The 27,220-nt window shown below is 38.1% G+C and overlaps 1 long non-coding RNA gene across 4 annotated transcripts in view; it reads right to left on the minus strand.

The window, feature by feature from the left end:
- Positions 1–3,690: 3,690 nt before the first annotated feature.
- The window catches only part of LOC140505700 (uncharacterized), a 254,517-nt gene continuing 230,987 nt past the window's right edge, over positions 3,691–27,220 (minus strand). For 3 of the 4 annotated variants that reach the window (XR_011967623.1, XR_011967626.1, XR_011967625.1), the window contains 5 exons: positions 10,702–10,919; positions 9,855–9,904; positions 5,323–5,410; positions 4,256–4,622; positions 3,691–3,813 (listed from right to left, as the gene is read on the minus strand). This is a non-coding gene — a long non-coding RNA (uncharacterized lncRNA). The remainder of the gene's footprint in view (positions 3,814–4,255; positions 4,623–5,322; positions 5,411–9,854; positions 9,905–10,701; positions 10,920–27,220) is intronic. The other variant, XR_011967624.1, reaches the window with a different exon arrangement.

A 27,220-nucleotide genomic window follows, 5' to 3' on the forward strand; every position in this document is an offset into this window, starting at 1 on the left:
GTAAATAAACAATCATGTTTCTCAGTTTTGATTCTGAACTCTTTTTTAATCACTGTAGTAAATTGCTTCAGTAAATGAGAAGTCCCATCTCTAGATTTGGGCTTCCCTAATGCTATCTTTTGGCCACAAATTAAAACTATTCTCAAGAGTTTCCTCTTCCAGGAACCACTTTTCATCCAAAACACAAGATTTCAGTGGGGTTTCTGTGTACATGTGTGTGAATGTGTTTAAGTGATTAAGACAACAGTGCTGAGAGCCATGAGAAACAAGGAATATTTCTTGGAACCAAAAGTTTGCTTGAAGCTATTACCAAAATTCTACCTCTCTATTTTCTATATTTTAAGTACCTTTCAGTTTTTTTTAATCTAAAAGCTTTGAAACAGTTGACAAATATTCTCATTAATCGTCAAATTCAGAACATGGATTGTTTGGAGAAATCAATTGAAGAATTCTCAGGGTACTTGGAAATGGAGATCATTCAGCTGTGTTCAACAAATTCATGGGTGCCTATATTAGTCAATCTCTTAGCCTTTTTTAAGGACCTATTATGGTTATGCTAGGTTCTAATGACACAAAGTCAAAATGAACATTGTTTCAGCAAAAATGTGTTCATACATAAAATAGATACATGGTAAATTTTATACACACACATATATATGTATGTGTGTGTATAACTGGCATATATCTATCTACATACCTGGTACATTTCTAGATCTATATATAGCTGGTAAATACAAATATATACATGGTAAATACAAAGTAATTAGCAGTAGCTTTTTTGGGGAAATGTGATCAAGAATAGTCTCATGGAGAAGGTGGCACTTTGAATATGAAGGATGTGAAGAATTGTCAGAAGCAGAGGAGAGGAGGTAATGCATTTCAGACATTGGGGGCAGGCACAGAAACAGATGGAATGTTGTATGTGAGGGATAGATAACAAATAAGCCAGTTTGGATGGCCTACAGAATTCATAATAGGGAACATGGAATAAATCTGGAATAGGCTTTCAAAGCCAAATAGAGGAGTTCATATTTGATATCAAAGAACAGAAAGAGGCATTGAAACTTCCTGAGCAGGGAAATAACATGGTCAGACCTGAGATCAAGGAAGAGGGAAAGAGAGAGGAAAAGGGAGAGGGAGAGGGAGAGAGGGACAGAAAGCACAGAGACCTTGATCCCAATTAAGAGGCCAATGCAAGAATTCAGGCAAGATGGGATATGGGCCTGAACTAGACTGATGGCTCTCTGAGTAGTTAAAAAAGGAACACAAAGAGAAATGGTTTGAGAGATGAGAGTAGAGGAAAAAATGACTTTGATGTTGAGAAAACAGGGTAACTATAAGGAAGTGCAAAGTACTATGATAATAACAAGGAAGCTACAAAGATAAAACATAGCCCTCCTCTCAAAGAGCCTACAATCCATTAGACAAGAGTAGATAAGGAATACGAAAAATCTAAAATAAAATGGTATGGCTTGACTGCAAAAGATAGGGATCATTAGTAACTGTTTGAAAGGTAAAGAAAAAGATCAACATTAAGGTTTTGCTGAAAGTGGTGCTTCCAGTATAACTCCCATTCTCTATGATTTTACAAAGATTACCAATAGTGATTTTTGAGAGAACATAACAATACTTCCAAAAGGGCTTTTTTTTGGTTTGTTTTTCAGTATCCTTGGATATTTATTATTAGTTAGAATTGAGAGGAGTGAGGGTTCATTTCTGTCTTTGGAACTGGGGGAATTAGGGAAGACTTCTTAAAGAGGATAGCATTTGAGCTAGGTCTTGAAGGCCAGATCAGATTTCTTTTTTTTTTTTTTTTAATTTATTTATTTAACTTGTAACATTCATTTCCACAAAATTTTGCTTTCCAAATTTTCTCCCCATTTGTCCCCTCCCCCGCCCCAAAACACAGAGCATTCTGATTGCCCCTATCACTAATCTGCCTTCTCTTCTATCATCCCTCCCTTCCCTTGTCCCCATCTTCTCTTTTGTCCTGTAGGGCCAGATAACTTTCTATACCCCATTACTTATATTTCTTATTTCTTAGTAGCAAGAACAGTACTCGACAGTTGTTCCTATAACTTTGAGTTCCAATTTCTCTTCATCCCTCTCTCCCCACCTATTCTCTTAGGGAAGGCAAGCAATTCAATATAGGCCATATCTGTGTAGTTTTGCAAATGATTTCCATAATAGTTGTGTTGTGTAAGACTCACTATATTTCCCTTCACCCTATCCTGCCCCCCATTGCTTCTATTCTCTCTTTTGATCCTGTCCCTCCCCAAGAGTGTTGACTTCAGATTGCTCCCTCCTCCCATTGCCCTCCCTTCCATCATCCCCCCCACCCTGCTAGTTCCCTTCTCCCCCACTTCCCTGTATTGTAAGATAGGTTTTCATACCAAAATGAGTGTGTATTTTATTCCTTCCTTGAGTCAAGTGTGATGAGAGTAAACTTCATGTTTTTCTCTCACCTCCCCTGTTTTTCGCTCCACTAAAAAGTCTTTTGCCTGCCTCTTTTATGAGAGATAATTTGCCCCATTCCATTTCTCCCTTTCTCCTCCCAATATATTTCTCTCTCACCACTTAATTTCATTTTTTTAAGATATGATCCCATCCTATTCCATTCACTCTGTGCTCTCTGTCTCTGTGTGTGTGTGCACGCGCGTGCGCATGTGGGTGTGTATATGTAATCCCACCCACTACCCAGATACTGAAAAGTTTCAAGAGTTACAAATATTGTCTTTCCATGTAGGAATGTAAACAGTTCAACTTTAGTAAGTCCCTTATGACTTCTCTTTGCTGTTTACCTTTTCATGCTTCTCTTCATTCTTGTGCTTGAAAGTCAAATTTTCTTTTCAGCTCTGGTCTTTTCATCAAGAATGCTTGAAAGTCCCCAATTTCATTGAAAGACCATCTTTTCCCCTGAAGTATTATACTCAGTTTTGCTGGGTAGGTGATTCTTGGTTTTAGTCCTAGTTCCTTTGACTTCAGAATATCCTATTCCACGCCCTTTGATCCCTTAATGTAGAAGCTGCTAGATCTTGTGTTATCCTGATTGTATTTCCACAGTACTTGAATTGTTTCTTTCTAGCTGCTTGCAATATTTTCTCCTTGACCAGGGAACTCTGGAATTTGGCCACAATGTTCCTAGGAGTTTCTCTTTTTGGATCTCTTTCAGGGGGTGTTCTGTGGATTCCTTGAATACTTATTTTGTCCCCTGGTTCTAGAATCTCAGGGCAGTTTGCCTTGATAATTTCATGAAAGATGATGTCTAGGCTCTTTTTTTGATCATGGCTTTCAGGTAGTCCCATAATTTTTAAATTGTCTCTCCTGGATCTATTTTCCGGGTCAGTTGTTTTTCCCATGAGATATTTCACATTATCTTCCATTGTTTTATTCTTTTGGCTTTGTTTTGTGATTTCTTGGTTTCTCATAAAGTCGTTAGCCTCCATCAGTTCCATTCTAATTTTGAAAGAACTATTTTCTTCAGAGAGCTTTTGAACCTCCTTTTCCATTTGCCTAATTCTGCTTTTGAATGCATTCTTCTCCTGATTGACTTTTTGGACTTCTTTTGCCTTTTGGGTTCATGTATTTTTAAAGGTGTTATTTTCTTCAACATTTTTTTGGGGTCTCCTTTAGCAAGGTGTGGACTTGCTTTTCATGCTTTTCTTGCATCTCTCTCATTTCTCTTCCCAGTTTTTCCTCCACCTCTCTAACTTGATTTTCAAAATCCTTTTTGAGCTCTTCCATGGCCTGAGCCCATGGAATATTTATTTTGGATATGTGGGATACCTGATGGTAAGCATTGTTCTTCCTCATCTGAAAGGAAGGGAGGAGATATCTGTTCACCAAGAAAGTAGTCTTCTATGGTCTTATTATTTTTCCCTTTTCTAGGCATTTTCCCAGCCAGTTACTTGACTTCTCAGTGTTCTCTCCACCCCCACCTCACCTCCAGATCTGCCCAGCCAGTGCTTGGGGTCTGAGATTCAAATGCTGCTTCCCAGCCTCAGGGCTTTGGGTGGGGGCAGGGCTGCTATTCAGTGTGAGATTAAGTTCAGGTGGTCAGGTGGGGGCAGGGCCACCACAAGAGGCTCAGTTCCCTCAGGGGGTTTATGTGGAGACCTTGAATAATGGATCCAGGCTCTTGCCTGCTTGAGGAGCCCTTGTTCCCTGCTGCCTCCACTGCTGCCTCCCAAGGGCCCCCAAGTCATGGGGACACCCCACTCCCTTCTCGACCAGCCAAAGAGACCCCCTCACTGACCTTTGGCACCTGTGGGTGGAGGGACCTGCATGGCTGCTGGAGACTCCATCCCTGAAGCCTGCTGGGATCTGCTCCTCTCGGTGTGAGGCCAAGGCAGGGCTGGGCTCAGCTCCAGGTCCAGGGCATGGTGGACCCTTTGCATAGGTCCTTCAGAGCTCTCTGGAACAGAAATCTCCTCCACTCCGTTGTTCCATGGCCTCCTCTGCTCCCGAATTCATTGGGAGTTCTTCTTTACAGGTATTTTATGGGCTGTGGGTTTTGGAGCTAGCATATGTGTGTCTTTCTACTCCACCATCTTGGCTCCTCCCTCCAGGTCAGATTTCAATAGGTACAAAATGTAAAAGAAACAGGTCCTAGAAATAAAGAACTGTGAGCAAGGGTGAGAAACCTGTAGTTTCAAGGCCACACTTGGCTCTCTAGGTCCTGAAGTGTGGTCCTTTGACTGAATTTAAACCACACAGAACAAATTCTTTTAAGGATTTTATTATTATTTATTAATATTTTATTTACAAATATTAATATTTTTATTAATTCTTAATAAAAGGATTTGTTCTGTGAAATCTGGATTTAGTCAAAGGGCCATACTTGAGGACCTAGATGGCCATCTGTGGCCTCAAAGTGGCAAGTTCCCTACCCTTGTGTGTCAGAAAAGATAGAATGGCAAGAATGTTCCAGATGTCCTTAGAGAACAGCAGCTAGTCAGTCAGTAAATGTTTATTTGGTGCCTACTATGGGCTAGGCACTGTACTTACTAAACACCGAAAATATAAAGACAAGCAAAAGAAAATGCTTGCTCTCAACAAGCTCCTTGAACAATGAAAGAAAATGCATATAGCACTGGAAAATTTGCAAAGCATTTTACAAATTTTATCTCAGACAAAGGTTAAATGATATATCTAAGGGAGCACTGCTAGCACACATATTTGGAGGCATTGGAACTCATATCTTCCTGTTTCCAGGTCCAGTGTTCCATTTATGGTGCCATCTAACTTCCTAGTAAGAATTAGCTCCATTTGGGAGAAGTACCCCCTGATAGAATGTAGAATTTTAAATCTTTTCCTCCATACCTCAAACTTTTGTTTAATCTGCATTCCTTCTTGTCTCAGAGGAAAAAGGCAGTCCAACAGCCAGGACTGTGATCTTCAAGCCCGAAAACTGAAAACACAAATGTTTGTTAGCAAACTGATTCCCAGCTTAAGTGAAAGGAGATAAATAAGCAAGCACTTAACTTCTTTTACTAAGTTCAGGTGACTCATTCACATCAACCATAGCCAAGGATAATGAAAAACAAACAAACCCCCCCAAAAAAACCTTTTGGAAGTATTGTTATGTTCTCTCAAAAATCACCATTGGTAATCTTTGTAAAATCATAAAGAATGGAAGTCGCAGGGGAAGCACCACCTTACAGTAAAACTCCCATATTCCAAACATTAACTTTACCTTTGATCCTTTTCTTCACATTTCAAATAGTTACTAAGTCTTATCATTTCTGGATCTCCTGTTTTATTGGGTGGTTGGTATCTGCCCCCGCCCCCCTTTTGTTTAACAGATATTATCCTTGTGCAGGTCCTAGAAACAGTCTCCTAATAGATTTTCTTGATTCAATCTTTCTCTCCAGAACTCCACTCAGTCTTCATGTTACTTCCAAATTTGAACTCCTTATGAACTGGTCATTTCACTTCCCTGCTCCATAATCTTGTGCAGTTCTGTTTATTGCTGAATAAAGAATTGAAAATGACTGTAGTGATACTGTACTGATCATTTTAAATTTTTATTTTATGTAATCATGGTCAATAAACATTATTTATTGTACAAATACATATAATGGATAAAATTGTATTTTATCTAATCAAGCTTAATAAATAAATATAAAAAATAAATCCTATTCACTTATCCCTTTATTTTTTAGAGGAACATCCTGATGCCTCTTTACCTCTTTCCTTTGTTTGTCTGAAAATTAATTGTAGCTCAATTGGAAATCAGGAGTATGCTCTAGTTAGTTTGTGAGGGCAGAGGAGAACCAATTGTTAACTTTTTAGGGTGAGTATGTATTTACGCTTCAGAAATTGGCAAACACTTTGAATCAGGATGATTTATTGTGTTTTTTTTATATTATCCAGACTTAAGAAAGTGAGGGAAAGATGGTAATAATGCAGATTAAACTTAAGTGTGTTCTAAATTTTCTGACAGTGGGTTGTTAAACATTTACTGCTTCTGGAAACTGATCTATATTTGTTTATTTGATTTTTTAGATACTTTTACCTGAGGGCACCTGGATGGTATGTTGGATAGAGTGCTGGCCTTAGAGTTGGGAGAACCTGAGTTCAAATCCCACCTCAGACACTCTATCTGTATGACTCTGGGCAAGTCACTTAACCGCCTTGCCTCAGTTCCTCACCTGTAAAATGAGGTGGAGAAGGAAATGGCAAAGCACTGCAGTATTTTTGCCAAGAAAATACCAAATGAGATCACAAAGAATTGGACACGACCTAAAAACAACTAAACAGCAACAACAAATTTGTACCTGAAATATCCTTTATTAGGTCTGGAAATAGTAAAGATAGTTACAGGTCCAGGCCAATTGGGACATGAATGAGAGATTAGTATCAATCAATCAACAAACCACATGCAAAAATGTGACAGGGTCTGGGCATATAAAGACAAGATTGTCCCTGCCCTCAGGAAGTTTATAGTGGAGCTGGGGGAGACTACATATACATAATTTATTCTTTACAAAATAGGTGCAAGGTAGTTTTGGAGGTAAGGAACTAGAACCTGGGTGAGTCAGGTTAAATGCCATTAAAAGGTAATCTTGAGCTTAGATTTAAAGAAAACTAGGGCTTTTAAGAGGTAAAAGGAAGGAATCAGTCTGTCACTCAAGAAGCATATATTAAGCACCTACTATGTGCCAGCCATCATACTAAGTGCTGGGGAACAAAGAGAGATAAATGCTAGTCCCTTCTCTCAAGGAACTCCCAGTCTAAAAGAGGTAACAGGAGATGAGATAGATTGTCCTGTAGGAATAACAGTGTGAAAGTCAGCTGGCTGAACTACAGAGTTTGAGGGGGTCATATATAGTCAAGTTGGTAGGTTGGGGACAGATTGTAAAACATGACAAATAGGTGATTTCATATTTGATTATAGAAGTCATAGGAAGGTACTAGCGTTTATTAAGTAGATCTTAGATTGAGATCTTATTCTGTGTAAGGTATTGAGTTAGGGGCTGGAGATTTAGTAAAAAACAAAACAGTCCCATCCCTTAAGAAGCTTATATTCTACCAGGAGGATGCTTCATGTTACACAGATGAGTAAATATAAAATACAAGCAAAATAATTTCTAGAGGGAAAGAGTGCTAATAACAGAGAAGACCAAAGAGAAGCCTGGTGCTCTGCAGGAACCAAGGGAGTCTGAGAGGTAGAGCTGAGCAGTGGATGATAAGACCTGTATGGGCCATCATTAATCTGACTCAAAACACAACTTCCTCCCATCTGTTTAGCTCAACCCCTTCACCTTAGCCTTTTTTCTTCCACTGTATCTAAACCCCAGACTACATTGTAATATATACACAGTCTAGCCCTGTGCCTAAGCACAATAAAGGGCTGACTATAAGCCATGATTAGACATGTATCCAAAAAAGGCATAGTATGGCTCAGTGGATAGAGTACTGGGCCTAGAGGAAGATCTGAATTCAAATCTGTCCTTAAACACTTGGTTGCTCTGTGACCCTGGTCAAATCACTTAACTCTGTTTGTCTCAGTTTCCTCCTCTGTAACAATGAGCTGGAGAAGGAAAAGGCAAACCACTCTAATATCTTCACTAAAAAAACCCCCAGTGTGGTCAAGACTGAAACAACTGAAGAACAACAAACCCTCCATGGAAAAGGAGGAAGGAAGGAAGGAAGGAAGGAAGGAAGGAAGGAAGGAAGGAAGGAAGGAAGGAAGGAAGGAAGGAAGGAAGGAAGGAAGGAAGGAAGGAAGGAAGGAAAGAAAGAAGGAAAGAAGGAAGGAAAGAAAGAAGGAAAGAAGGAAGGAAAGAAAGAAGGAAAGAAGGAAAGAAGGAAGGAAGGAAGGAAGGAAGGAAGGAAGGAAGGAAGGAAGGAAGGAAGGAAGGAAGGAAGGAAGGAAGGAAGGAAGGAGAGAGAGAATAGAAAGAGAGAAAGAGCAAGAAAAAGAGAGAGAGAGAAAGAAAAGAAAGAGAGAAAGAAAGAGAGAAAGAAAGAAAGAAAGAAAGAAAGAAAGAAAGAAAGAAAGAAAGAAAGAAGGAAAGAAGGAAGGAAGGAAGGAAGGAAGGAAGGAAGGAAGGAAGGAAAGAAAGAAAGAAAACAAGAAAGAAAACAAGAAAGAAAGAAAACATGCTTTTCTTTCTCCACCCAGGCCTGCTGGAGAGCCTGAAATTCTATATAGTAAAGAAAGACTCCATGAGGTGAGAGGGGCCTCTCAAAAGTTAACTATTGATAATTGTTTCCAGGACGCTTCAATTCATCTTGAGTAGATGAACACTTGACCTCAAGGCCAAGGGAGCCTTTCACTCAACCTGGATCACCAGAGAATTAAGCCCAAATTATTAGTTTAATCCCTTCATACATGGACTGTCTCAAGATCCAAAGCTTCCATTTAAATAGCATCTGTTAAGATGCAAAAGTAACAACAGACTAGGGATAGGGTTTTCCAAGAGGAGGAATGTTGGCTACATGTTCTACTACAATCCTAGAATTAGAGCTGGCATGAAGCATATGTATTTGTATTTCAAATTAAAACACATAATAACATGGAAATGCTTAAATCTATTAAAGCCAGAAACCTGCATACTGTTAGTATATATGTCACTGAAATTAAAAAAAAAAATGAACAAGCACAAAAAGATGTAGTTTTTTTATTTTTTTCTTGACCCTCCCACCATGACATGATTGTATAGGTAACACTTTTAAATTGTTCTTCATAGAACATTGCCTTCTACAATACAATGAAAAGCACATGATGAGCTAAATAGATGGTGTGATACCAGAAGTGTTGTTCTCCAGACACTTTCAGGAAGGAAAATTAAAGAATGCAACAAGAACACTAAAGCCTTTCCCATCTCAAACTTCTCACGAATTGTGTTCCCCTAGAACAAGCCACGTCAGGTTACCCAGTGTTATGACATTTCTGTACTTGACGTGAAGGTGTCACATGGTGAGATAATGAGGCAGAAATCCATGTTATGTAATTGTTTTGACTGCTGACAATGACTACATTTTGTACTGAGGTGTTTAGCACACAAAGTATTTTCAAGGAGATTATAATTAAGGTGGGAAGCTCCAAAGCCTGTATGCCACTGAGTGCTAGGGGATCAGTCTATACAGTCTGCTGACCAATTTAGCACAGTCAAAACAACAATTATTTAAACATATGGTTACAATTTTAGAACCTGCAAACTAAAAATTCAGGATAAATTCCAGTGAAAAGCCTCAAAGCAGCAGGCATTTAACTATGGGAAAAGATGATACATTATGGCTTATCTTTTTTATAATGATTTTAAACTAGCCAAGGGCAGATTTCATCTTAATCAAGAGGCGGGAGAATTTTTCCTCATGTAATATTAGGAGAGAAAGTTTCTTACCAGAAGCCCCCTTTTCCAATAAAATCACCAGTCCAATGCTGATCCTGATCCTGGAACACAGAAGGTGTGGCTTTTAAAAATACAGTAACAGTGAATCTGCCATTTATCTTAGAGTGAAATAGCTAATCTCATTCTAGAGATAAAAGATTAAGTTGATTCTTTTTTTTTCCCCCACATAAGTGATTTCATCAGGGTAGGGAATTCCTGAGAAGGAAACTCCCTCCACTACAGTAATTTGGCCACTCTTCTTCAGGTTAGGATCCTAATGAGTTGCCTGGGCACTGAAAGGTTAAGACATTTGTGCAGTCACATAACCAGTAGGACATCATTAGCAAGATGCAAACTCTTTCTGTAGGTGAAGCTGGTTCTCTATCAACTCTGTAATACGATGTCTTAAATTGAATCTAGGATGTGGATAATCTTATTTATTTGTTTATTTTTAGTTTTCACCATTTATTTTCACAAGATTTTGTATTCCAAATTTTCTCTCCATCTCTCCCCTCCCCCCATCCCAAGACACTATGCATTCTGATTACCTTTTCCCCCAATCTGCCCTCCCTTTCCTTATCCCCATCTCCTCTGTTTTCTTGTAGGGCAAGATAGATTTCCCATTACCTGTATCTTATTTTCCAGTTGCATATAAAAACAATTTTTAACATTCATTTTTAAAGCATTTGAGTTCCAACTTCTCTCCCTTCTTCCCTCCCCAGCCATCCCCACTGAGAAGGTAAGCAACTCAATATAAGTTATACATGTGTAGTTATGCAAAAGACTTGATGTGGATAATTTTTAAAAGAAAAAAATAATCCAGGAGCAAGAGGGAGGAGTAAATTGAGTGAAAATGTACCTGAAGAGAAAGTTTCCATCTAGGACATCAGTATTTCGAAATCACCTTTAGAAAGTCCACTGATATCTTCAACCATTAATACCTATTTCTGAAATAGGCAATACATTTTCCGGGAATTCCTACTAGCTCCTTTGAAATCTTCATAGCCATCTTTTAGAGGAATGAGTGCAAGATTTGGAGGAGTTAGATGATGGAGGTTTCAGTGAATTCTGGTCTTTCTGTGACATTCATCCCAAGACAGAGAAAATAAAGTAGTTAACAGGCACATCCAGCTTTCCAAAGAAGATCCTGTCATATATTCTCCCTTGCTTCATAGTCATTTTAGTCTCAAGATTGAACTATATCATGCACCAGATGTGTCACTTTGGACATCCTTTTGGTCCATAACTGTAATAGTTAACTATATTAACTTTATAAATATTATCTCAGTTGATCCTTACAACAATCATTATTATCTATACTTTGCATATGAGGACATCAGGAGAGGCAGAGGTTAAATGACTTTCCTAAAGTCATATAACTATTAAGTATCTGAGGCTGGATTTGAACTCTGGTCTTCCTGATCCCAGGCCCAGTGCTCTAACTATTGAACCACCTAGGTGCCCATGTAATGACAGTCATTCTGTTATAGAAAGAGCACTCATTTGTAGGCATAGACTTTGGGTTTAATCCTATTTGTTTAAATGGCTTTCCACTGTATGTTTAAAAGACTGTCAAGATTCATTTTTTCCCCACACAAACAGTGACTGAATGAGTTTGGACTCTGACCTCCTAGAGGGCAGGGATACTTCTCCACTCACTCTTTATTTCAAACGTATTTGAGTTTAGCACAGGATTTTTCACCTCTCCAAGCTGACCTTTCCAAATATTGCTACTTTCCCATTACCCTTTTACCTAGAAAGCCTGACATAAGCTTATGGTAAAGAGCATAAATCCTCTGCAGAACCTAAGCATCGTTGGTTTCTTCTTTGCTGCCAAGTCTTCACTGTGGCACTAGGTTTTAGTACCCTATGTTCTCAGTGCAGAACAGATGGGCAGCTCATTTAGCTGGGTGGTGATAAAAAGTCCAAGATTTTTGGTCATGCCAGCTGTTTCCATTTGGGGTTTTCATTCCTCCTTCATTATTTACCAGTTTCCAGAAGTCATTTCATTTTCCTCTGTTCTTTTTCCTTCCTTCCTTCCCTCCTTCCCTTTTTTCTTCCTTCCTTTCTCTTTTCTTTTTTCCTTTCCCTCTTTCTTCCTTTCTTCCCTTTTCCTTTCTTTCTCATACCATAACTTAAACTGAACTAGAAAGTCTGTTTATGGTGATATCATGACCATTTACCTGAGCTGTTATACAAAGAGGTCCCTAAGGCAGGCCTGGGATCTTTCAAATAGTTATTATCTCTCCCCAGTGGCTACCCTGGCATCAGAAATTACATTCCTGTGGCTGGGGTAGGGATATCAATTCTTTCCCCAGCTCATGATAACAACCATGTGTTTCTGAAGAATTAATATGCCACATGTGCAACAGAATACATATACAATAGCAAAACTCCTTAAGTCAAGGATTGGCAAACCATTGATCCATGGGCTAAATCTGGACCCCAAAATGGCTCTGTTCATTTGGTCAGCTGAAGCATGGGAGTCCATGGGGCTTGGACACATCATGGGACCCAGATTTCTGTTTTTGGCAGAATCAGAGATCCATTCACATTATGTCTTAGAGACTAAACATGACTGCTGGACTTTACATTCAGGAAAAACTGGGAGATAGGTTCTGGTACTGAATCTGTCATTCATTCTATTGTTAAGTTGTTCAATCATGTCTAACTTTGTGGCCCCATGCACTATGGCATGCCAATACTGCTCCTGCGGTTTTCTTGGCAAAGCTGTTGGAGTGGTTTGTCATTTCCTTTTCCAGTAAGTTAAGGCAAATAGAAATTAAGTGACTTGCCCAAGGACACACAGGTAGGGAAGTGTCTGAGGCTGGATCTGAACTCAGGTTTTCCTGACTCCAGGCCCAGTGCTCTATCTACTGAGCCACCTAGCTGACTCCCCTGTGTTTAACTAGCAGTGTGACTATTAACAAGTCTCCTCATTCTGGATCTTAGTTTCTTCTACCCAAAAATGAGGAGATTGGTCAAACTGGTGTCCAAGTTCCCTTTCAACTCCAAAATGCTATGGCTCTATGATAGGTAAAGTAGAGGGCAGCCTATTTTAGGCCTGGACACAGCCTACCTTCAGCCTGTCTTTTAAATTGTGCAGCTGGAACTCAGACCACACAGCCTACCATTGATTGGATTCACATAATAAAAGAGCAAACTGATGATAACACATTTACCTCAGGGGAGGAAAAAACCTATCAACCTACTATATGAAACCATAATGTCCACTCTTCAACCCCTTATCCCTTCTCATCCTACCTCTACCCCCACCCTAAATGTCGTTTTCGGACAACTTCCAATACGATGCTGAAAACATTTAATAAAATTGTAAATGGAGAAAAGCTTGACCCCAAACAAGAAAGATGAGAAGTCATTTTCCCCACCATTCTCTGTAGATGTGGAAAACAGTAAGTATAGAAAACTTTATATAAATAATGTCAAATTTATTCTTTGTATCATTTAGTTTTACTGAATTGTTTTTTTGTTCCCTATTTAATTTTTTATTTTGAGATGCCTCTTTGACAGGAAGAGAAGCAAAGGACTATATTAGGAAGTGTAGGTAATGTAAAGACAAAATATATCAATATTGTTTTTGGAAATCATAAATGGACATGAACAGTAACAGATTCTGCTCCTGTGTTTTATAATTTTGTACTGCACAGTTAAGGAAATTGCACCTAATAGCTTCAGTGACTTCAAGGTCATTATCAAAGCCAACTGTCCATCAGGAATAAAGGTGAGTTTGTAAAATCATTTTAGTAGTCATAGGGCTTAAAGAACTAGGACTTTAAACAGTGCTTCAATACTTCAGGGACTCATAATTTTGTTAGCATCTGTAGCTCCCCTTCCCCACCCCCCCAGTACAGACCACAATCCTACTACAATCTAGTCTTTGAAAATCACTGGTAGCCAAATATTTCTCTAGATGTGGTCAGCCTGAAGATAAGTCTCTCTAACACTGACTAGTTTGGCATGACAGATACACTCTGTCTTTCAGCTCAGGGGAGTCTGCCAGAACTTGTGTTAACAGGGATAGGCTACGAGAATCCAGGGATACTTCCATGCGAAGTCTAGGTCCTAAGAGTGAGGACAGTCCTTGGTCTGTAGTGAAGAAATCTTCCAATGAACAATTTCTTTTGGTGTGGGAAGAAATGGGAAAGTTCCTAATGGGTCATTAAGATACTAAAATTTTGAAAGTTCAAATAGAAGGTAGGGAACCTGATTTTTTACAAGGTATTCATTGACTAGCCACTGGTTATGGGAAACAATGTGAACTCTTGAATTCTCCCATGTCCTGGGAAAGCACAGTAGTTCAATGAATATCTCAGAGGTCCAAAATGGAATGGGTTGGGGTTTTTTTTTAAGTGTTAACAGCATGTACCCATGAGGCAGAGATAGAGTTATGAAGCTCACTAGTCTTACCAGAATCTGTAAAACTTGGGGATTGAACTAAATGACTTCAAAAGTCTCTAAATCTGTGATCCTTCGTAGACACAGATGTCCACCATGAAAAATACCATGGATCTTTGTTGCTGTTTTTTTAGCTAGCCCCGCACACTTAGATAATGGTGCTCTTAGTACATAACTCTGAATACAAGAAACAACTTGAAAAGCATTATCACCTGAATTGTAAAAGCAAGACGCTATATGTCTCAAAGCTAGTGCAATTAATGGATCCTGTTAAGTGGACACATTATTTGAATACGCATTGAATTTTTCCATTAGGCTAGAAACAATTTGCATGTTTTACATAATTATCACTTTGAATAATATTAATTCAAATACCATACCACTTCATGAGAAAATGTTAATAATCAGATTCTGCCTTCAATGTTTACTGCCTGTGAGACTTCAGGAAGTCATTGAGCTTTCCTGGGCCTCCAATTCCTTATCTGTCAAATGAGGGAATTGGAGTAAATTGTCTTTTTGGGTTCCTACAAAGTTCAGATCCATGAAAGTATCATTTTGTTTGACTTATCCTGTGATAATATATTGGGGCAGGGAATTCCCATCTTAGAAACTGCCTCCACCAATGTTGCACCTGCTTTGCAACTTACATTGTTGTTGTCATTAAGTCATTCCTGACTCTTCATGACGCTGTTTGGGGTACTCTTGGCAAAGATTCTGGAGTGGTTTGTCATTTCTTTCTCTAGCTCATTTTCCAGATCAGAAAACTGAGGCAAAGAGAGTTAAGTGACTTGCCCAGGGTCACATAACTAGAAAGTGTCTGTAGTTAGAGTTGGACTCAAGAAGATGAGTCTTTGTGACTTCCTGCCTGGCAATCTATCCACTGAATCACCTAGTTGTCTTATTTACAATTTATAGTCATTAAAAATTGCCTGGGGTGCTGAGAGATTAACGTAGTTGCCCAAGGTCACACAGTCAGTATGCATCAGAAACAAGGTTCTGCTGCCTCCAAGGTAAGCTCTCTATTATCCCATACTGCTAAGAAGAAAATAGATGGGTCAGAAGTATTGTCTCCAACCTAGAGGTGGGTATTTTGTACTATCACTCACCCTTAATATACGTATGTATGTGTGTATGTGTGTACGTTACTCTATAAACTCTGGTTTACTCTCCAAATAGCTGGTTCTGTTAACCATGCCAAGAACTATTTGATAAGTGAAAGCACCAGGGATACCACTAAAATACAGATAAAGTACTTCTCACAGTGGCCCTCTCAGTCTAAAAGGTTTTAATGGAGAAGTGAGACTGATGACAAAATTGAAATGGAGATCAAAAAAGCTTAGTAATGATTTGATTTGTTTTTTCTCCTCCTCTCTCTTTGAATCATAGGTCTATATAAATGTTTCATCTTCCATTTTAAGTATTAGCAATCTGTTTATTAACACTGGTAATAATTCTATAGAGGCACTCAAAGCCTACTTAGGATTTTACGTGCTGTAATCAGATACGGCTTTATCTTGTGCAGATGTTTGGCTATTTAAAAGGGGTGTGTGTGTGTGTGTGTGTGTGTGTGTGTGTGTGTGTGTGTGTGTGTGTGTGTGTGTGTGTGTGTGTGTGTGTGTGTGTGTGTGTGTGTAGAAGGAGGTCAGAATAAATGGTGGAAATAAATAAAAGAATTGGTTAAAAGGAACATACATCAGTCCATCTGGTAAGTGGGAGCATGTTCTGAAAACAATTCATTATGTGCACATCTGGCTTGATAATATATGCAACTTTGGGTCATTTGGAACATCATCTCCGCAATTATTCCACTCAGAGTACAGAATTTCCTCTCCTCATTCTAGCCTATAGCTCTTGAAAGAAATAAAAATGGGACGGGGGAAGAAACATGATTTTTAAGTGATACAATTTTAATTTTTAATATCTTAAAACAGATCATAATATATTAGTGGAGCACTCATGGAGCTCCACTAATATATTTATAATTTCATGCTAAGATGCCAAGAAAGGGAAAAAAATAAATTTGAGGCTTTGATTATAGGGACATACTCTTTGGAGTTATTGATACAAGGTTAGAGTTTTTAACACATTTTTTCCATAAAGCCAGAGTTGTTTCCAGCCCCAAAGAAGTCCATGAGCCTGCATTGATTTTTTGATACAGAACTCTGAATTATGTTACTGCATTATCCAATTTTGGCACTACCTCAGATGAACAGAACAGACAGTGCAGACTTCATGTCTGTAACCATATTGCTTCATTAAGAGTTGCAGGAACTTCTTTGCTGCGGGCTATTCTTCCCCAGGACCTAGGTGTGGGGTTTATGTCTCTAACAATTTTTCTCAGAAGCCTTTTTGAGTTTATCTTTTAGCTTGCATGAAGTAGATGAACTGATTATTTGGAGAAAGTCAGCTTGGATAATTTGCAAGCTTCCTTTTCTGTGGAGAAGAGTTTTTCCTGTCCTGTTCCTTCTTTGCAAACCTCATTTGGCCCACATTCTAGCTAGAAGCTGCCAAAAGTGGAAATATTTTGGAAATATAATTTTTAAGATTTAGAGAAATGAGACATTTAGAAGAGTAATGATAAAGATCCCTGAGCTCTCTTCACTATAAAGACTCCATCTTCTAAGGTTAGAGATACAAGTCAGGGAATATGGAAATAACTATTACTCTACCTGAGAAGGTAAAATAAACAATTTCTGTGCAATTTGAGAGGTATCTAAAGCTTCCTTCTTTCCTCTCATGCACTTTAAAAAAGTCATATGCCTTTCTCACTAGAAGTCCAAATTGTCACCCATTAAGTTTTACATCTTTGCATTAAAACATTGCCTTTTCAGGAAGTAGAGAGAGAATACCTACAATAACGGGTATACTAGGCACATTTCTAAGGGCTCTCAACTTTAACAGAAATTAAGGGGTTACAAAACTCTTGTGTGTAATCTGAGTATTTTAGGTACAGTCAGTCTACACATTACAAGTTTATAGGTTTTAGAGTCATAAAGGATATTGGAGATTCACCCTCTTATTTTATATATGAGCTGAATGGGCCCCAGAACATTTAAGCGACTTATCTAAAATTACATAGATGTGATAGCAAAGGCATGTCTCCACTCCTGGGTCTCTCTGTCCTTATTCAGTATTTTTTTTATACTACACCAATAATATAACAAGAGTTAAAAAGACTCTGCTTTTTCTATTGTTATAAAAATATTCTAGAGTCTCAATTCCAAAAGTCCCTCAGCCTGAAAACATGAAAACTCCCTTGTTGCCAGACTATCTGTATTTAAGCAGTATCTGTGCTCAACAAGGGTATATAGAATGAGTCGAAGTAGCCCTCCTACTCTAGAAAACCCCCTCCCACAAGTCTGCTAGGACAGTAAAAAGCATCTCTCCGATACAGAAAACTAACTAGCAATGCTGAAACCACCAAAGGGATGATCATTTGTACCATTAATGAAACAACAGTGGGACCAACTCTTAATAAATACTGTAGATACATACAAAATGCACTGAAGGGACAGCTAGGTGGGAGAGTGTATAAAGTGATGAACTTGGGGGTCAGGAAGACCTGAGTACAAATCCTGCCTGAGATAATGAATAGTTATGTGATTCTAGTCAAGTTACTTAATCTCTCTCAGTCTCAGTTTCTTTATCTTTAAAATGAGGATAATTGCACCTACCTCGAAGGAATCTTGTGATGACCAAATTATATATATATATATATATATCACTTTATAAACCTTATAGCGCTCTATATAAAAGCTTATTATTGTTATTCACGTACCCTTAGTTATCAATCAGACAACCAAAGCTATGTCATGGAGTAAGGAAAAGATAAGACTTGGGAATTAAGAGAACTTAGTTTTTGCACTCTGTGTCAATGGCAAAAATCCCTTTACTTCTCTCTGTTATGACAACCATCAAGAACATGTAATAAATCTGTGGGGGCAGAAAGGTGGAAGTCTTTACCTATCACTCTAAGAAGGGGACCAGCCTCTCTCTTTCCAAGAGTAACCATTACAAGCCCAAAAGGCAGAGATAGCCCAGACTTGTAGCTATCATTCATCCTGCAGAGTTTACAGTGCTTATAGGATGAGGAGAGGGACAGTCAGACGAGATCTCTGTAGAGCAAAGTAATGTAGCCCTAGGAAGTCTATTTTTCTGGGTGTCTTTTCCTGTGAGTTCATGCTTATCTTCCCACTGGGCTGTGTGTGTTCCTAGGGAGAGTCTCTCCCATTGAGTTCCATTGTAATCTGTTGGTGATATTAGGTGTAGACCTCACTGGAGCATAGAAGTAAAACTCCATGTAATACTATTGGGTATAGGTAAAAGCAGATGGAAGCCAGTATTAGAGCTAAAGCTGGTCCTGTCAGTTTCCCAGTTCAAGTTTGGTATTTTTCTCCTTAGCTCCATTGGAAAGATCCTTGTCAATTTGATCCTAGACCCATTAATTGACCTGGAATCAGTAAACTCATTCAGAGCCTTTTTTTTTCTTCGTAAATCAAACCTTGGACTAACCCAGTTTGACTTTGGGCACATTCCTTAAGATACTGTTTATGCTCCAGCTTATCATGAATGGTCTCATATTGTGATTGATAAAATGTTTATCCATGGACCTTGGATTACTCCCAATGAATTTCAGTACTTATTTTGGAATTCTAGTGGTTCAGAAACTTGAAGGCATTAAAATGATCCCAAGGACAAGACAGAAATATTTAAAGAATACACAAAGCTTATTGTGTTTGCAATATGTATAAACTTTGGACACATAATTTCATGTATGTGGGCATTCATTCTCTCTGCCAATAATAACCTGCTAGTCCCTTCCTAGACTGGACAATTCTTGAGTGTATCTTCTCATAATTTCTCCCTAGATCACCTGCCCACTGAACCAGAGACCTTTCTTTCCATCTTTAATATTTCATTGATTCTGATATATGCTTGGGCTATCTGTTAACCTTTATTTTCACTACATGGCTAATCTCCTTTTCTGGTTGTACGTATTGCTGAAGATGTCTCTTATAAAAATATTTGTATTTATCTACATCATGATTGTACTGTTCTTAAAGTATACTAATTAACCCTTATAAAACATAAATTGGGTCAAATGTTATGACTTTATAGACTAAGTCTAATTCACCTAATAATCTTTACTATTATTTCCTTTCTGCTTCTCTCTCTGGTTGTGCTATTAAAATTAATATGTACTTTAAAAGTGCTTTATTTTGTCAAGATTTTTAAAATTTTATTTAATTATTATATACCAGGGATAATAGGGTACTAATTAGATCAATCCTCAAAACATTGCAGAACCTCCTAAAAGAGATACATAATCATTCAGCTAATAATGCTCTAACAGTCCAGATGCAGATAACCAAGTGGACAAAAAAATGCCTTTTTATAGATATAGGTATGGCTATAGATTAGATATAGGTCATAGCAGGCTGGCTCATCATTGGTGTTTTTAATGACCAAAGGTTTCTCCCTGAAACAAACGCCCATCTTTTAAAATAATATTTTTCTTGTAATGTGAACCACATCACATGACTAACCAAAAAAGAGTATGAGAAAAGTGACTCAAATATCAACCCAGAATTATATGATCAAAAAAAGTAGATGAATTGGTCATACAGCCAAAGCAAAGGATGCCTGATGGAGAACCTGCCTTCTCTACTGGCATCCACACAATGTCAAAAGAACTCAGGGGAAATCACCAGCACATGAGGTGAATGCTCTGTATGGAAGACTCACCCAAATAAAATAAGAGCTCCACAGTGTTAGAGGTCATGAATGTGTTGTGATCAGCATCATTGGATGGAATATACACTTCACAGAGAGCAGAAATATTGAATAAATAATTGGCAGAATTTTTCAAATTGCTTTTATTTGATCTTATATTTGGTAAAGAACGGATAGAAAGATAAAGAAAAGGAAAACTTAAGTTTTTTCAGAAAGAAATAAAGGTAGTAAGAAGCATGTATCTAAAGGGGAATTATACTATAGCTAGAGCATGGAAATGACTAGTGAAAGCACATATGTAAGAAATATATAACCATTGTGTGGTTGACTTTGGGGACAGAGCTGTCACACAGGCTTAGCAACTCCTCAAAATTTGGCCAATTTGCAGTTTTCTAGATGAATATTCAGTCTGTTATATATCCTAAATGGGGGACAATTTACATATACAACTGTGCCAGGCCTAGAGGCCTGAGGGCTACCCGAGTCTTACCTTACCTCTATCGCAGGTCTTCGGCTGGCCAAACCAGATAAACGTATGAGAGAAGAGACTTTCCGGAGTCAAACAAGGGTTAGGCTTTATTCAGGGTCTCGGTTACATGTGCAGGGGAAGCTCTTCCTTAGGAGGGAGAGAGAAAATCTCCCAAGGAGGCAAAGATCTTATAATAAGAGATTGGAAGCAGAAGTGTAAGTGGGGAGAGAGGGGGAGGGGAGAGCGAAGAGAGGGAAAACGGAGCCCTCTGTCCTGTAAGGGCCCCTCCTGAGCTAAGAGCTCCTTCGGGCTTTCCTGACCCTACTTAAGCTCTCCGGCCACGTAGTTTGCACCTGAATACCGTGCCTGTTAGATAACAATAGGTGTGCCCAGATCCGGGACAGTCTCGAGGGGGATGCTCCTCCCATCACGTTTCTCACGGGAAGAGGCGGAAATACACGAGATTGCTCGGTCTCACTCCTCGATTCCCTGGTGTTTTATGGGGGGCCTCATGAGAACTCTAAGATTTAGAAGTTCCCACCTTTACCCACCCGAGACTGTCCACATGGAATTGAGCTTCCATCCCCAGCACAACTGGTAAGGGGAAGGCAACTTAATACCTTTCACTAGCAGGGACATCGTCAAAGACCAAAACATGAACTTTACCGGCATGAAGAACAGTTATTTTTTCAAATCTCTTGGTAGCTGAACTGCAAAAGATTTTAAATATGATAGTAGCCAAAGCCTGGGTTTTTAGGAAATAGGATCTATAAATATTGGCTTCAGGACATCTGGAATGATCCCTTGTCCTATCTATTGAGTCTCTTTAGGACAATCTGATGGTTACAGAAAATCCAATGAGCAGAATCTAATGACATATGGAATAAAGAAAATCAGATCACGACAGTGAGTGGAAAGAACCTTGATTCTAGAACCTGAGGATGTAGATTCAAATCCCAGCTCTGCTGGCTCCTACCTGTGTGACCTTGGGCAAGTTGCTCTACCTCTTTTGGCCTCAGCTTTCCAGTCTGAAAGCTACAGAGATCAGAAATGACGATCCCTACCCCCTCCAAGTCTATAACAGTATCGTATGATGCTTTCTTAGTTACTCAGTCCCTTCAGCTCTCATACTGAGCCCTGGGTAGGTCTTGGATTTCAGAGTGTCAGTAACTTATGAAATAGATCTCTACAATCTTATGACTGATAAACATTTATGGGTATTTATTACAGTTCCTGCTGGTTGAGAAAGCTATAAAATGAGATACTGCAGACTCCAGTTACAGTGAATGAAGAAAAGTGAGTCCCTACAAGTCGATCTCCTAAAAGTCCATTGTAGACCCTAGATTTCCTAATCTAGAATACTCTTCTGTAGACTACCTGGATGACCTTGGACAAAAATAGTTGGCATTAGTAGAACTTGGTTAAAAAATACTTAACAGACTACCTCATTTAATCTGCTCAACAATTCTATGAGGAAGGTATTACAAGCACCTGTAAGTATTCTGCTTTTACAGATAAGGAAACTGAGCCTTAAAGAGATTCAGTGGCTTGACAAGGATCACAAGTGTAATGAATGTCAAATCACTGAACCCTGACCTTGATTAAAAATATCAAACTTCTTGATTTCAATTTGGATGAGACACTTTCCTTCTCTTCTTCAGTTCTATGTAAACTGATGGTTAGATTAGATGATCTTTAGGGTGCTTTCTAACTCAAAAACCTATGATACTGTGATTCATGTATTGTGTCTGGGATTCATATGACAAAGATACCTTTGTATCCCTAAAACAAGGTTGCTCATAGGCAAGAACAAAACACAAAAGCAGTGCCCCACGTATGACACAAGTGTAGTTTAATGTACCAGAGGAATTCAAAAGAATTAGGTTATCTATTTGGCAAAATGAAGCTTTTATTGGGACCCAAGGACTTAGAATCAGCAAAGCTAGTTAAGGCCATTCACTCCATCCCTCATTACAATATAGAGCTGCTCTCTGTAATGTACTTTGCAGTTCTACCCAGAATAATTTCCATTTACCGCAATTATTCTTCATTATACACAATTCTTTAAAAATGAAAACATCAAAGCAGAACTACTTTTTTCCTAACCTCAGTCAGTGATTAGTGGAAATATTGAGGTTAAGCCCATGTGTTTCTGTAAGTCCTTCTTTCTATTCCTCTCCTTTATTCTCTTTTATTTCATTCCCCTATCTTTAAAATGCTTTTTCCCCTGGGCAATCAGAGCATTTTGGGAAATTCACATCCTATAATGATTTGTTCAAAGCTTTGAAAGGAATTTGCTTAAAGAGTTTAAGGGAATGGATGCCACTTCTCTGTGGGAGGCACCCTTCCCTTGGGGCATTTTGGAATAGTCCTCAGATGCTAACAGGCTCAGATAATGACAATTTCTCAGAAGACCCAACAGTTTATTGAATGGTCCTTTCCTCTAATTGTTCTTCTCTAGTCCTGGACCTTGGGTGATTGCCCAGGAGGTAAATTAGAGTCTATGTACCATTTCTTATTCATGTAGATACTTGGTGAAGAATACTAGTATCCTCTATAACAACCGGGGCTAACTAAAAAGATCTTGATGTATTCTAAGGCTTATTCTAAACACCTCAGAGCACAGACCGAGGGTTTCACTACCATCTTTTTTGGTAACCTTACATTAACACTATCACCCACATACTGATCTTGACAAAACAAATACTTTCCAAGTAATGTTCCACTAAGGAATGCACAGTTTGAAATTATGTGGCTTTGTCAGAATAGTAAAAAACAAACTTCCCTTCTTTTCTTTATCTTTTTTCCTCAAATAACTGTAATTAAATAGCAGCTGGGTGGCTCAGTGCACCTAGCCATGGAATCAGGAAGACCTGACTTTAAATCAGGCCTAGCTATGTGACCCTGGAAAATCATTTAATCTTGTTTGCCTCAGTTTCCTCATGTGTAAAATGAGCTGGAGAAGGAAATGGCAAATCACTCTGGTATCTTTGCTAAGCAAACCTCATTTAGATGAGGTTACATAGAGTTGGACACAACTGAACAACAACAACTACAAGAAAATGATTATTGAGGTCATGGTAGAAGTATCATGGAACAGGAAAAACAGCTGAATTTGGAGTTAGATACTTTCAAAATAACTAGTTCTGCTATTTACCACTTATGTAACCTTGGGCAAAGTAGTCACCATCTCTGGGCATGTTTCCTCATTATTAAATTTAAGAAAGCTGATTCAGTGATCTTCAAGGTCTCTTCTAGTACCAATTCTTACTATACGTAGAGAAAGTATGGGTGTTTTGGCTGAGAGTAAGAATGGCAAGAGTTCCCAGATTCATCAGGTCTAAATCAGCCACTTTTAAACCTCCTGTGTGTATTTAACATAGCACCTGAAAGCATTCTTGAAAAGAATCATCTTGCCTCCATTCCACCCAGTCCCTTTACATTGTTACCAGAGCCTGTGGGATGATTTATAAAAAATAGTATATTTCTATTTCATTAAACATTTCCCAATTACATTTTTTAAAACTAACATTTCTTTTTTTGAAAATCTGAGTTCCAAATTATCTCCTTCCCTCTAATTCCTCTTCCATCTTTTGAGAAGGCAAGAAAAATGATAGTCACTTTACATGTGAAGTCATGCAAAACATAGTTCCAGGTTAGTCATGTTGCAAAAAAAAAAAAAAAAAAACCAGGAAAAAATAAAGAAAGTGAAAAAAGTGTGCTTCAGTCTGCCCTCAGAGGTCATCAGTTCTTTCTCTGGAAGTAGCTAACATTTTTCATCACAGGTCTTTGGAACTGCCTTCAATCATTAGCTTGATCAGAGTACCTAAGTCTTTGACAGTTGGTCATCATTAGGATATTGCTATTCTTGTGTACAATGTTCTCTTGGTTTTGTTCCCCTCACTTTGTATCAGTTCTCGATCTCCTAGGTTTTTCTGAAACCATTCTGCTCATCCTTCTTAAAGCACAATAACATTCAATCACGATCACATATAACAACTTGTTCAGCCATTCCCTAATGGATGGGTGTCCCCTTAATTTCTAATTCATTGCCACCATAAAGGAGCTACTAAAAATATTTTAATAAAAATATGTCCTTTTCCCTTTTCTTTTATCATTTTGAGATATAGACCTAGCAATACTTTTGCAGGTTCAAAGACCATACACAGTTTTATAGTTCATTGTGCTTAGTTCCAAATTCTAGAATGAGTTTAACAACTCCACCGACAGTTCATTAGTGTCCCAGTTTTTCTACATTCCTTCCAACATTTATCATTTTCCTTTTGTCTCACAATAACCAATCTGATAGGTATCAAGTGGTATCTCAGAGGTGTTTCAATTTGCATTTCTCTAATCAATAGTGATTTAGAATATTTTTTTTCATCTGACTACTGATAGTTTTGATTTATTCTTTGACTTTAACAAAAACATTAAGAGGTATGAGTTCATCCTTTTATTTGAAGAGATAGTACTAATTCCTTACCTAAACAATAATCACAGAATTCCTAAAGAAACCATGCAAACCTTGTGATTAAAATGTACATGAGCATTGGAAAAAATTAATCTGGAGATCTTTTCTATTTTTTCTACCTGTTACTTTTTTTTTTCTAACATGTCTATTGTATGAATTGCCTTGAAATGTGGGGTTATGGACTAGCTTCAGTAAGAACTCACTACATCTGTCTCACCAAGGGCATAGTTAGGTCCTGACATTCTTGCCAATGACAAATATTACCATTCAATTTCTTTACAAGTTGTTTTTTTTTACTCCCAAATAAATGGGATGAAAATGCAATGGAAAAATGCAATTTACAGGACAATATTGGCAAGCAAGGGGAATAAATAATTTCAACTTTGAATGTGAAGGTAGAGGGCTATAGAGAAGGCAGGTAATTAATCAAGATATGCAAAAGTGCCCCTGAGCTATGAAGGCAGGTTGGCAAGAATTCAGTGCAAACCAGGCTTTGAAATCAATTAGATTATATTACTGAATGACCATAGAACCACATTGTTGTAACCTCATGTAATTCTATTATTAAAATGATAGACATTTATATAACATTTTAAAGTTTAAAAAATATTTTATATACACTGTCTTATATGAGCCTCACAATGAACATTTGAGGTAGATAGAAAAAGTATTACTATCTCCCTTTTACAGACAAGAAAAATTTGGCTCCCACAGGTAAAAATGAATCGTTCATGGACATAGTGTTTGGTAAAGGACAGGGGGCAGATTTAAACTGAGGTCTTTCAGGATCCAAGTCCAACACTCTCCCCATAATTCCACACTGCTTATGTTTAACATCTGAGCTTAAAGAAACAAGGGAAAGGTGGAATAGCAGGGCTACCTCAACTAAATGGCCTACAAAGAAGCTGTCCAGATCCATTATTCTCAAATCAGACATTTCTGCTAATAAGATCGTGGCTTTATTGGACAATCATCATACCAAAGAGTTTTTCCAGTTCCCAGAGGAAATTGTAAACAGAACTGATGCTTCTCAAAATGTCATAAGGACCTCCAAGAGACCATTGGGATGGTGTTCATAATCTGCTAATTAGATTTGTTTATAGCATCTCCAGTTAAAAGAATCAAAGCAGAGTCATGTAACTCATGTCAAACCTAGTAAAAAGAATGTTGAACTTCAGGTTCAAATATAGGCTGGGAAGATTTTTTCCCCCTCTGACACACTCTGGGCTTAAGCAAACTGTTTCACTGAGGCCTAGAAAATACTTTCATTTAGAAAGGCCAAGGTCACCCACTGCATCCTGGCTATCTTCAGTCTAGAGTCTCTACTTTTTATTTTGCCTTTGGATTTTGATGATTCTAAAGGAGGCGGCTGACTTTGCTCAACTCTATCTCCCTTAAATCCAATTCACATGCAAACCAAGATGTCACTCTCATAATATGATTGGTACTCTTTGAGAATGAAGGAAAAACAACTTAGCAGCAGCAGCAACAGTAGTAGTAGTGGTGGTAGTAGTAGTAGTAGTAGTAGTAGTAGTAGTAGATTAGTTTCTTTTTAATCTGCTCCGTTCTTCTATGCCCCCTCAGACCTCATATAAGCCATCATTTCTTTGCTCTATCATAGAATATCATGCATTATTTTCTTAGGATCACAAATCTAGACTACAGTTAAAAGACCATCAGAGTCCATACAGCCCAATTTCTTTATTTTATGGTTGAGGAAACTGAGGTCAAGAAAGAGTAAGTCATTTGCCCAAAGCAACACAGGTCTTTTATGTTTATGACTTGCCCCTGTATCAGACTTTTAGCTTAATGAAGGCAGTGATTTTATCTTAGCAAATTTTGTGTCTTTCCTAGTACCTTGTGCTCTGTTAGCAATAGGAATGTCGCAGGGACTAAGGAGAAAGGAAGAGTATGTGAGAGAGCTGAGGGGTAGGAAATGAGAAATAACAAGTGTAGGGACAGAATTTTTTATCTTGTTCAAGTTAAGATCTAGAAATCAATCAATCACTTAGCAAATATTTCTTAAACATCTACCATGTCACACTGTGCTAAGTATTAAAGATACAATATTTTTTTAAAGAAAGGAAGAGAGAAAAAGAATACAGTATACTATATCATAGTGTATATATATATATATATATATATACATATATATAACACAATATATATGTATGTATGTATATGTATATATGTGTATACACACACACACACACACACACATATATAACATGCACACATATAAAATAAATGGGAGTGAGGATACTAGCAAAAATAACTCTCATTCTCCAA

This window comes from Notamacropus eugenii, chromosome 5 (assembly GCF_028372415.1).
Source record: "Notamacropus eugenii isolate mMacEug1 chromosome 5, mMacEug1.pri_v2, whole genome shotgun sequence".
Lineage (NCBI taxonomy): Eukaryota > Metazoa > Chordata > Mammalia > Diprotodontia > Macropodidae > Notamacropus > Notamacropus eugenii.